The sequence below is a fragment of the Oncorhynchus clarkii genome, chromosome 1, assembly GCF_045791955.1.
Source record: "Oncorhynchus clarkii lewisi isolate Uvic-CL-2024 chromosome 1, UVic_Ocla_1.0, whole genome shotgun sequence".
In the NCBI taxonomy this organism is placed as follows: Eukaryota; Metazoa; Chordata; class Actinopteri; order Salmoniformes; family Salmonidae; genus Oncorhynchus; species Oncorhynchus clarkii.
Genome location: NC_092147.1, coordinates 84,686,417 through 84,698,071, shown reverse-complemented (window position 1 = coordinate 84,698,071; position 11,655 = coordinate 84,686,417). Strand labels below are relative to the sequence as shown.

The following is an 11,655-nucleotide window of genomic DNA, read 5'->3' as shown; positions in this document are numbered from 1 at the left end:
AGAACCTTGTGTACACCAAGGCCACACCCACCTTCCACCATTGGATGGTGGAGGACAGGAGGTGTGGCCTGACGTTCCAGAGGCCTGCTGATGCTCGGGCCTTCGACAGGGGCGTACGGAAAGCCATGGAGGACATGGCAGAAGGTGGGGGGAAACTCTGGAATGGCTGACATGGGACTTTTTAAAGGAGTAGCATGCTAGGTGCTACGATGGTAAAGTCTGCCGTTGTGCTCTTGAGCAAGTCACTTCACCATACTTGCACCAGGGGTACTGGGCAATGGTGACTCTGGTCGTGACTCCAACCTCTGAGGAGATCTCAGGGGGAGTTGGAACATGCAAGAGACACATCTCCAATTCACACATGTTGTATATTCATATTTTTATTTGTCCTTTTATTTAACCAGGCAAGTCAGTTAAGAACAAATTATTATTTAAAATGACGGCCTTGGAACAGTGGGTTAACTGGTCTAGGAACAGTGGGTTAACTGGTCTAGGAACAGTGGGTTAACTGGTCTAGGAACAGTGGGTTAACTGGTCTAGGAACAGTGGGTTAACTGGTCTAGGAACAGTGGGTTAACTGGTCTAGGAACAGTGGGTTAACTGGCCTAGGAACAGTGGGTTAACTGGTCCAGCAACAGTGGGTTAACTGGTCTAGGAACAGTGGGTTAACTGGTCTAGGAACAGTGGGTTAACTGGTCTAGGAACAGTGGGTTAACTGCCTTGTTCAGGGGAACAGTGAGTTAACTGGTCTAGGAACAGTGGGTTAACTGGTCTAGGAACAGTGGGTTAACTGGTCTAGGAACAGTGGGTTAACTGGTCTAGGAACAGTGGGTTAACTGGTCTAGGAACAGTGGGTTAACTGGTCTAGGAACAGTGGGTTAACTGGTCTAGGAACAGTGGGTTAACTGGTCTAGGAACAGTGGGTTAGCTGGTCTAGGAACAGTGGGTTAACTGGTCTAGGAACAGTGGGTTAACTGGTCTAGGAACAGTGGGTTAACTGGTCTAGGAACAGTGGGTTAACTGGTCTAGGAACAGTGGGTTAACTGGTCTAGGAACAGTGGGTTAACTGGTCTAGGAACAGTGGGTTAACTGGTCTAGGAACAGTGGGTTAACTGGTCTAGGAACAGTGGGTTAACTGGTCCAGGAACAGTGGGTTAACTGGTCTAGGAACAGTGGGTTAACTGGTCCAGGAACAGTGGGTTAACTGGTCTAGGAACAGTGGGTTAACTGGTCTAGGAACAGTGGGTTAACTGGTCTAGGAACAGTGGGTTAACTGGTCTAGGAACAGTGGGTTAACTGGTCTAGGAACAGTGGGTTAACTGGTCCAGGAACAGTGGGTTAACTGGTCTAGGAACAGTGGGTTAACTGGTCTAGGAACAGTGGGTTAACTGGTCTAGGAACAGTGGGTTAACTGGTCTAGGAACAGTGGGTTAACTGGTCTAGGAACAGTGGGTTAACTGGTCCAGGAACAGTGGGTTAACTGGTCCAGGAACAGTGGGTTAACTGGTCCAGGAACAGTGGGTTAACTGCCTTGTTCAAGGGCAGAACAACAGATTCGTACCTTGTCAGCTCGGGGATTCAATCTATCAACCTTTCAGTTACTGGTCCAACTCTCTAACCACTAGGCCACCCTGCCGTCCCTACACTCTAACCACTAGGCCACCCTGCCGTCCCTACACTCTAACCACTAGGCCACCCTGCCGTCCCTACACTCTAACCACTAGGCTACCTGCCGCCCCTACACTCTAACCACTAGGCTACCTGCCGCCCCTACACTCTAACCACTAGGCTACCTGCCGCCCCTACACTCTAACCACTAGGCTACCTGCCGCCCCTACACTCTAACCACTAGGCTACCTGCCGCCCCTACACTCTAACCACTAGGCTACCTGCCGCCCCTACACTCTAACCACTAGGCTACCTGCCGCCCCTACACTCTAACCACTAGGCTACCTGCCGCCCCTACACTCTAACCACTAGGCTACCTGCCGCCCCTACACTCTAACCACTAGTCTACCTGCCGCCCCTACACTCTAACCACTAGGCTACCTGCCGCCCCTACACTCTAACCACTAGGCTACCTGCCGCCCCTACACTCTAACCACTAGGCTACCTGCCGCCCCTACACTCTAACTACTAGGCTACCTGCCGCCCCTACACTTTAACCACTAGGCTACCTGCCGCCCCTACACTCTAAACACTAGGCCACCCTGCCGCCCCTACACTCTAACCACTAGGCTACCTGCCGTCCCTACACTCTAACCACTAGGCTACCTGCCGCCCCTACACTCTAACCACTAGGCTACCCTGCCGTCCCTACACTCTAACCACTAGGCTACCTGCCGCCCCTACACTCTAACCACTAGGCTACCTGCCGCCCCTACACTCTAACCACTAGGCTACCTGCCGCCCCTACACTCTAACCACTAGGCTACCCTGCCGTCCCTACACTCTAACCACTAGGCTACCTGCCGCCCCTACACTCTAACCACTAGGCTACCTGCCGCCCCTACACTCTAACCATTAGGCTACCCTGCCGTCCCTACACTCTAACCACTAGGCTACCCTGCCGTCCCTACACTCTAACCACTAAGCTACCCTGCCGTCTCTAATATACATTTGTACGTGTGAAATATGACAAATATAAGCATGCTTCAAATGATTATTATGAATTAAAGTGTAACAATGCGATTGAAAAGTCTATACCTGAAAATAGTGCACAACCTGAGTTAGTTAATTTTGGCACTCTTTGCTCCCCGTAGGCTCCACGACGTCCTCCTCAACACTCCAGAACGAGGCAGAACTGGGCGACGATGATGTGTTCACCGTAAGCACGACCTGTCTCATTTAGATGTTTAACTGTCAGAGATGATGTGTTCACTGTAAACACGACCTGTCTCATTTAGATGTTTAACTGTCAGGGATGATGTGTTCACCGTAAACACGACCTGTCTCATTTAGATGTTTAACTGTCAGAGATGATGTGTTCACCCTAAACACGACCTGTCTCATTTAGATGTTTAACTGTCAGAGATGATGTGTTCACCGTAAACACGACCTGTCTCATTTAGATGTTTAACTGTCAGAGATGATGTGTTCACCGTAAACACGACCTGTCTCATTTAGATGTTTAACTGTCAGAGATGATGTGTTCACCGTAAACACGACCTGTCTCATTTAGATGTTTAACTGTCAGAGATGATGTGTTCACCGTAAACACGACCTGTCTCATTTAGATGTTTAACTGTCAGAGATGATGTGTTCACCGTAAACACGACCTGTCTCATTTAGATGTTTAACTGTGTCAGAGATGATGTGTTCACCGTAAACACGACATGTCTCATTTAGATGTTTAACTGTCAGAGATGATGTGTTCACCGTAAACACGACCTGTCTCATTTAGATGTTTTAACTGTCAGAGATGATGTGTTCACTGTAAACACGACCTGTCTCATTTAGGTGTTTTAACTGTCAGAGATGATGTGTTCACTGTAAACACGACCTGTCTCATTTAGATGTTTTAACTGTCAGAGATGATGTGTTCACCGTAAAAACGACCTGTCTCATTTAGATGTTTAACTGTCAGAGATGATGTGTTCACCGTAAACACGACCTGTCTCATTTAGATGTTTAACTGTCAGAGATGATGTGTTCACCGTAAACACGACCTGTCTCATTTAGATGTTTAACTGTCAGAGATGATGTGTTCACCGTAAACACGACCTGTCTCATTTAGATGTTTTAACTGTGTCAGAGATGATGTGTTCACCGTAAACACGACCTGTCTCATTTAGATGTTTTAACTGTGTCAGAGATGATGTGTTCACCGTAAACACGACCTGTCTCATTTAGATGTTTAACTGTCAGAGATGATGTGTTCACCGTAAACACGACCTGTCTCATTTAGATGTTTAACTGTCAGAGATGATGTGTTCACCGTAAACACGACCTGTCTCATTTAGATGTTTAACTGTCAGAGATGATGTGTTCATCGTAAACACGACCTGTCTCATTTAGATGTTTAACTGTCAGAGATGTGTTCACCATAAACACGACCTGTCTCATTTAGATGTTTAACTGTCCTAGATGATGTGTTCACCATAAACATGACCTGTCTCATTTAGATGTTTAACTGTCAGAGATGATGTGTTCACCGTAAGTACGACCTGTCTCATTTAGATGTTTAACTGTCAGAGATGATGTGTTCACCGTAAACACGACCTGTCTCATTTAGATGTTTAACTGTGTCAGAGATGATGTGTTCACCGTAAACACGACCTGTCTCATTTAGATGTTTAACTGTCAGAGATGATGTGTTCACCGTAAACACGACCTGTCTCATTTAGATGTTTAACTGTCAGAGATGATGTGTTCACCGTAAACACAACCTGTCTCATTTAGATGTTTAACTGTCAGAGATGATGTGTTCACCGTAAACACAACCTGTCTCATTTAGATGTTTAACTGTCAGAGATGATGTGTTCACCGTAAACACGACCTGTCTCATTTAGATGTTTTAACTGTCAGAGATGATGTGTTCACCGTAAGTACGACCTGTCTCATTTAGATGTTTAACTGTCAGAGATGATGTGTTCACCGTAAACACGACCTGTCTCATTTAGATGTTTAACTGTGTCAGAGATGATGTGTTCACCGTAAACACGACCTGTCTCATTTAGATGTTTAACTGTCAGAGATGATGTGTTCACCGTAAACACGACCTGTCTCATTTAGATGTTTAACTGTCAGAGATGATGTGTTCACCGTAAACACAACCTGTCTCATTTAGATGTTTAACTGTCAGAGATGATGTGTTTACCGTAAACACGACCTGTCTCATTTAGATGTTTAACTGTGTCAGAGATGATGTGTTCACCGTAAACACGACCTGTCTCATTTAGATGTTTAACTGTCAGAGATGATGTGTTCACCGTAAACACGACCTGTCTCATTTAGATGTTTAACTGTCAGAGATGATGTGTTCACCGTAAACACAACCTGTCTCATTTAGATGTTTAACTGTCAGAGATGATGTGTTCATCGTAAACACGACCTGTCTCATTTAGATGTTTTAACTGTCAGAGATGATGTGTTCACCGTAAGTACGACCTGTCTCATTTAGATGTTTAACTGTCAGAGATGATGTGTTCACCGTAAACACGACCTGTCTCATTTAGATGTTTAACTGTCAGAGATGATGTGTTCACCGTAAACACGACCTGTCTCATTTAGATGTTTAACTGTCAGAGATGATGTGTTCACCGTAAACACGACCTGTCTCATTTAGATGTTTAACTGTCAGAGATGATGTGTTCACCGTAAACACAACCTGTCTCATTTAGATGTTTAACTGTCAGAGATGATGTGTTCACCGTAAACACGACCTGTCTCATTTAGATGTTTAACTGTCAGAGATGATGTGTTCACCGTAAACACAACCTGTCTCATTTAGATGTTTAACTGTCAGAGATGATGTGTTCACCGTAAACACGACCTGTCTCATTTAGATGTTTAACTGTGTCAGAGATGTGGTTATAGTGATGACCATCATTACATTACATAAGCCCAGCCCAAAGCCCTGATCTATCATAGGTCACTCATTAAAGCACCACTGTTACCTGTCTACCCCCCACTGCTTCCCACTACACCCTCTGTTACGGGTCTGTGGTGTGTGTGTGTGTTACCTACACCATCCTCCTGTAGCGTGACACTGGGAGCAGCAGGCAGGGTCAAAAGGTCACTTCCTGTTAGCCCCCCCCCCCCCCACCACCACCACTCACCACAATCAAACTAACGTTGGCAGCTGCATCTAAGCTTTGTGACATTGTGATTTACCAGCAGTCAGAGAGAGAGCTGGGGGGGGGGGGGGGTCTGTTAGAGCTAGATGAATGGTCTGAGTTTACACACACACACCTCTGCACAGGCTGAGGCTCCTGTTGACCACCTCTCCTAAAGTTATCAGCAGTGGCCCGGTGTGTTGCGAGGTGGGTGGTGGCGTGTCAGACAGGATGTACTGATTTACTACCCTGTGTACACACACACACACACACACACACACACACACATACACACACACGAGAAGGGGGAGTGGTTGGGGGACAGGGCTAGGAAGCACATTCTTCCTCAATTATTCCTCGTGGGCTAGCCTATACTTAACCCAACTCCCCCTCCCCTGCCTCTCGCTGAGCGGACACTATTTATGTTGAGAGAGAGAGAGGACAGAGAGACAGAGAGACAGACAGAGAGACAGAGAAATTCAGAAGGAGAGTGAGACACAGAGAGACAGAGGTGTATTTTGCTACCATTCTTCTAGTTTTGAGACATTTAGCTGCTGTCTTCCTCTTTCAACCCCCCTCCTTTCCCCCTCTTCTCTCCACAACATCCTCTCTCTCTCTCTCTCTCTCTCTCTGTCTGTCCTCTCTCAGTCTGTCTCCCCTGTGTGTGGTGGGCTTCAGTAGAAACAGAGGAGAGGTGGTCTGTGTAGTGAATGATCAGCAGTAATGAGAGCAGGGTTGTATTCACTAGACACCAAATGGAAGAAAACACCGAAACAGGGAGGGACTACCTCAACTTGGCCAATAAGAAACACTCGTTTTTTTGTTTTCTGTTGCAAAAATGTTTTCCTACGATGTGCACTAATGAATATGACCCAGAGCTGGTGGCAGGGGTAGCCAGAACCAATTGACAGACAGGAGTACCCCAAGATCCACCCACTTGCAGCCCAAGAGAGAGAGGGGAGGAGGGGGTGGTACAGGGGGTTTGGGTTGGGGGTGTTGTTATTTTTGGGCCAGCCATTCTGAAGGGCTTTGTAACAACCAATCAACATTACAGTCCACTCTGTGGGTAGATCTCAACGCTGGCCATGGAGGGAGGGAGGGAGGGAGGGGTTAAGTTTAGTCCCACACGGACCCCCATAAAGCAAACCAGTGGGGGGGGGGGGGGGGGGGGGGGGGGGGCGGTTGAAAAAGCTAAATAAAGTGGCTCTACACACTTCCCCCTGGCCTGCCGGTGTGGGCAGCGACAGACAGACAGACAGACAGACAGACAGACAGACAGACAGAAAGGTCAGAGGGAGTGCCTTTGCGTCCTAAATAACACCCTATTTCCTGGTTAAAAGTAGTGCACTATATAGGGAATAGTGTCCTGGGTATAAAGTAGTGCACTATATAGGGAATAGGACTCTGGTCTAAAGTAGTGCACTATATAGGGAATAGGTCTCTGGTCTAAAGTAGTGCACTATATAGGGAATAGGCTCTGGTCTAAAGTATTGCACTATATAGGGAATAGGGCTCTGGTCTAAAGTATTGCACTATATAGGGCACCATTTGGAACACAGAGGGCAAAAATCATGTTCAGCCTGTCAGTCAGTACTCTGCTGCCTGCAATGCCCCCAGAGGCTGTCCACCTGCCTGCCTGTCCAAAATATCTGTCTGGGCGCTCAGCAATGTGGAGTCACACAGACACCCACAATGTGTAGAGTCAGCTGGCTGCTGGTCGGCTAGCCGGCGGCCTGGTGTGTTTTGTGTCTGGCCAAGGTTTGACTTGGACCAAAGCCTGAGGAGGAAAGGGGCCAGGCTAATGCTACTCAAACAGGCTGGAAGTAGACCCGGAGAGAGAGAGGGTAGGGGGGGGGGGGGCAGAGAGGGGGTAGGGGGGGGGGGATCAGAGAGGGGGTAGGGGGGGAGCAGAGAGGGTAGAGGGGAGGGAAGCAGAGAGGGTAGAGGGGAGGGAAGCAGAGAGGGTAGAGGGGAGGGAAGCAGAGAGGTTAGAGGGGAGGGAAGCAGAGAGGGTAGGGGGAGGGGAGCAGAGAGGGTAGAGGGGAGGGAAGCAGAGAGGGTAGAGGGGAGGGAAGCAGAGAGGGTAGAGGGGAGGGAAGCAGACAGGGTCGAGGGAGGGAAGCAGAGAGGGTCGAGGGGAGGGGAGCAGACAGGGTAGAGGGGAGGGGAGCAGACAGGGTAGAGGGGAGGGAAGCAGAGAGGGTAGAGGGGAGGGAAGCAGAGAGGGTAGAGGGGAGGGAAGGAGAGAGGGTAGAGGGGAGGGAAGCAGAGAGGGTAGAGGGGAGGGAAGCAGAGAGGGTAGAGGGGAGGGAAGCAGAGAGGGTCGAGGGGAGCAGAGAGGGTAGAGGGGAGGGAAGCAGAGAGTGTAGAGGGGAGGGAAGCAGAGAGGGTAGAGGGGATGGAAGCAGAGAGGGTAGAGGGGAGCAGAGAGGGTAGAGGGGAGCAGAGAGGGTAGAGGGGAGCAGAGAGGGTAGAGGGGAGGGAAGCAGAGAGGGTCGAGGGGAGGGAAGCAGAGAGGGTAGAGGGGAGGGAAGCAGAGAGGGTAGAGGGGAGGGAAGCAGAGAGGGTAGAGGGGAGGGAAGCAAAGAGGGTCGAGGGGAGGGAAGCAGAGAGGGTAGAGGGGAGGGAAGCAGAGAGGGTAGAGGGGAGGGAAGCAGAGAGGGTAGAGGGGAGGGAAGCAGAGAGGGTAGAGGGGAGGGAAGCAGAGAGGGTAGAGGGGAGGGAAGCAGAGAGGGTAGAGGGGAGGGAAGCAGAGAGGGTAGAGGGGAGGGGAGCAGACAGGGTAGAGGGGAGGGGAGCAGAGAGGGTAGAGGGGAGGGGAGCAGAGAGGGTAGAGGGGAGGGAAGCAGAGAGGGTAGAGGGGAGGGAAGCAGAGAGGGTCGAGGGGAGGGAAGCAGAGATGGAGGAGCAGAGACAGAGGGGGGAGCAGAGAGGGTAGAGGGGAGGGAAGCAGAGAGGGTCGAGGGGAGGGAAGCAGAGATGGAGGAGCAGAGACAGAGGGGGGGAGCAGAGACAGAGGGGGGAGATTTGGAGAGAGAAATACACTGAAGCCGGTCCTGGAACTGCAGAGGTAGATCTGTGTAAAGAGAGGCCATAGAGAAACAGAATCAGAGAGAGACATTTTGGGGTGACTGATGGCCAGTGAAACAACTCAAACAACAATATAGACAATTTGCTCAAACCAAAGTTGCCCACCGACAACTGCTTGTCCAATCAGAGCTTTACTGACTCTTCTGTGGTTTTGTCTTTTGTCCAATCAGAATGCCACAGACAGCTCGTCTAACTCCTCCTCCGAGAGACTGGAGCCCTGTCTGCAGCCACTGGACTCCTCCCCCCTCGCTGACTCATCCCACTTACACAACAACTGCATCCTGGGAAACGACCTCTACGAACCCTATAGGTTGTCAGACCACTACTTCCTAGATCTGGTAAGCCAATGGGAGGAGAGTAAGGGATGGGATGATGTTGACACTGGATGTGTCTCCCTGACCCAGTATGTAATACCAACATGTTTCAAGCAGACCACCATAGTCCCTGTGCCCGAGAACGCCATGGTAACATGTCTAAATGACTACCAACCCGTAACACTCACGTCTGTAGCCTCTCTCTCTCTCTCTCCTCTCTCTCTCCTCTCTCTCCCTCTCCTCTTTCTCTCTCCCTCTCCTCTCTCCCTCTCCTCTCTCGCTCTCCCTCTCCTCTCTCGCGCTCCCTCTCCTCTCTCTCCCTCTCCCTCTCCTCTTTCTCTCTCCCTCTCCTCTCTCCCTCTCCTCTCTCTCTCTCCCTCTCCTCTCTCGCTCTCCCTCTCCTCTCTCTCTCTCTCTCTCTCCCTCTCCTCTCTCCCTCTCCTCTCTCTCCTCTCTCTCCCTCTCCTCTCTCTCTCTCTCTCTCTCTTTCCCTCTCTCTCTCCCTCTCCTCTTTCTCTCTCCCTCTCCTCCCTCTCTCTCTCTCCTCCCTGCAGCCTCTGCACCGCATCCCTCGCCATGTCACCTTCCAGGACGACGAGGAGATCGTCAGGATCAACCCTCGGGAACGTTCCTGGGAGCTCCCCTCGGAATCCTCCTCCCGCTCGGAACTCCACATGGACCAACTAGAACGCTCCTGGCTCACGGGCTATGAGGACTACCGCCACGCCACCGTGCGCCACAAAAACATCCGCCCGCCAGACGACTCTGAGTCCTATGTCCACTTCGCTAAGAGCGAGCCACACAAACACCACTATAGTTATCCCCTGGTATCCACACCGGTAGATTCCTCCGACCCCAAACCTACCTTCAGACCTTTACCCAAGAGGCACCACTATGCCGGCTTGGGTTCGCAACACCGCCGTCCAGGGGATCAGGGCCTCGGTGGGGGCGTGGTCTCTACCCAGCCCCAGCCCCTCCTCCCTGGCTCGTCTGATGGACAGGACAAGAAGTCTGAGGAGGGCGGGGTTGGCGAGCGCCTGCAGTGCCAATACTGCGGCGAAACGTTCTACGGCGGTACCAACCGACGGGGGCGCTGCCAGGACGCACCGGACCCGATCAGGGCGTGCGTCCGGCGGGTCAGCTGCATGTGGCTGGCCGACACACTGCTGTACCACTGCATGTCTGACCCGGAGGGGACTACTCAGACCCCTGCTCCTGTGAGGGGGGTGGCGAGGGGAGGCTGGGCACACGCTGGGCAGCTCTGCTGGGGTTGTCCCTAGTGGCGCCGTGTCTCTGTCTGTACCCGCCCCTTCACGCCTGCCACCGGGCCGGGGTGGCGTGCGGGAGCTGCGGGGGCAGGCATGAAGCCTCAATGACATAAACCCCAAAAACACATGGAGGGGAGAGGGGAAGGAGGGGGAGAGGGAGAAGAAGAGCGGTCCTGTGCCCCATTTTGGTTTTGTGGTTTTGTTACTCTACAGACGGATGTGTATATACAGCGTTGGCGTGTTGTGGCTGCCATTTTGAAATGGCGTAAAGATTGATAAGCTCCTTCTTGTGTACTGTCCTCTCTCTCCTCTTTCCACGTGACTGTCTTGTTCCCTCCATTCCTGTTTGAGGGAGGGACTCTTTTTATTTTTTATAGCTGACTAATATGTCATGTATCACATACAACCAGGTACTTTCTACTATTTACACCGACTTGGTGTTGAACAACTTGAATTGTTTAGTTTGCGTACGTTGTTGTCCTGTGTGGTTGTTTGCTAGGAGAGCCTGTTTGATATTAGACCTGGGTTCATATAGTATTTGACATTTTATAAAAAATAATTTCAGTGTTTGTTCTAGCCGGCCTGAAGTGCCAGATGGGCGGGGTTTGCAGCGTTTAGACTCCTATTGGTTCATTAATCCAGGCAAGATCAATCAAGCACAGTTTTAAGTCTTTGAAATGATTTCAAATAGCATTTGAACCCAGGTCCTTTTTTTTTTTAGATAGTTCTGTTTATATGCCACCAGGGCCGATCCCAGCCCCCTCTAAACTGAACTGGCCTTCTGTCCCAAGTCCTTAGAGCAACAACTAGGAGATAAGCCTAAAGCTGCTGTAGTAGTGTGTGCGTGTGCGCGTGCGTGTGTGTACGTGTGTGTGTGTTGACTAAAGCCTCCTTTGGTGTTAGTAACAAATGTTACCTCTTCACTACCCCAGTACATTTCATTTACACCATCTTTACATAAACTGCAATATCAGCATTTATAAAGGTTTGAGTTGGACCCTACAATCAACCAGGAAACCTTCCCACTGATTAAGTCTAGTCCTGGACTTGAAAACATACTCAATGGAGAATCCATATTGAAATAGCTTCTTAGTCCAGCACTATCTTTCATTTGTGTCCAGGAAGTTGGTGTGGAGCCTACTACACAGAGGTTCAACTTTAACCTCTCCGGTGAGAATCAACAGGGACACATCGATTTTTAACGTT

General features: G+C 50.0%; 1 pseudogene; it reads left to right on the top strand.

Annotated features, from left to right (window-relative positions):
* The window catches only part of LOC139418069 (sprouty-related, EVH1 domain-containing protein 2-like), an 11,994-nt pseudogene extending 687 nt beyond the window's left edge, over positions 1-11,307 (top strand).
* The last annotated feature ends 348 nt before the right edge of the window (positions 11,308-11,655 follow it).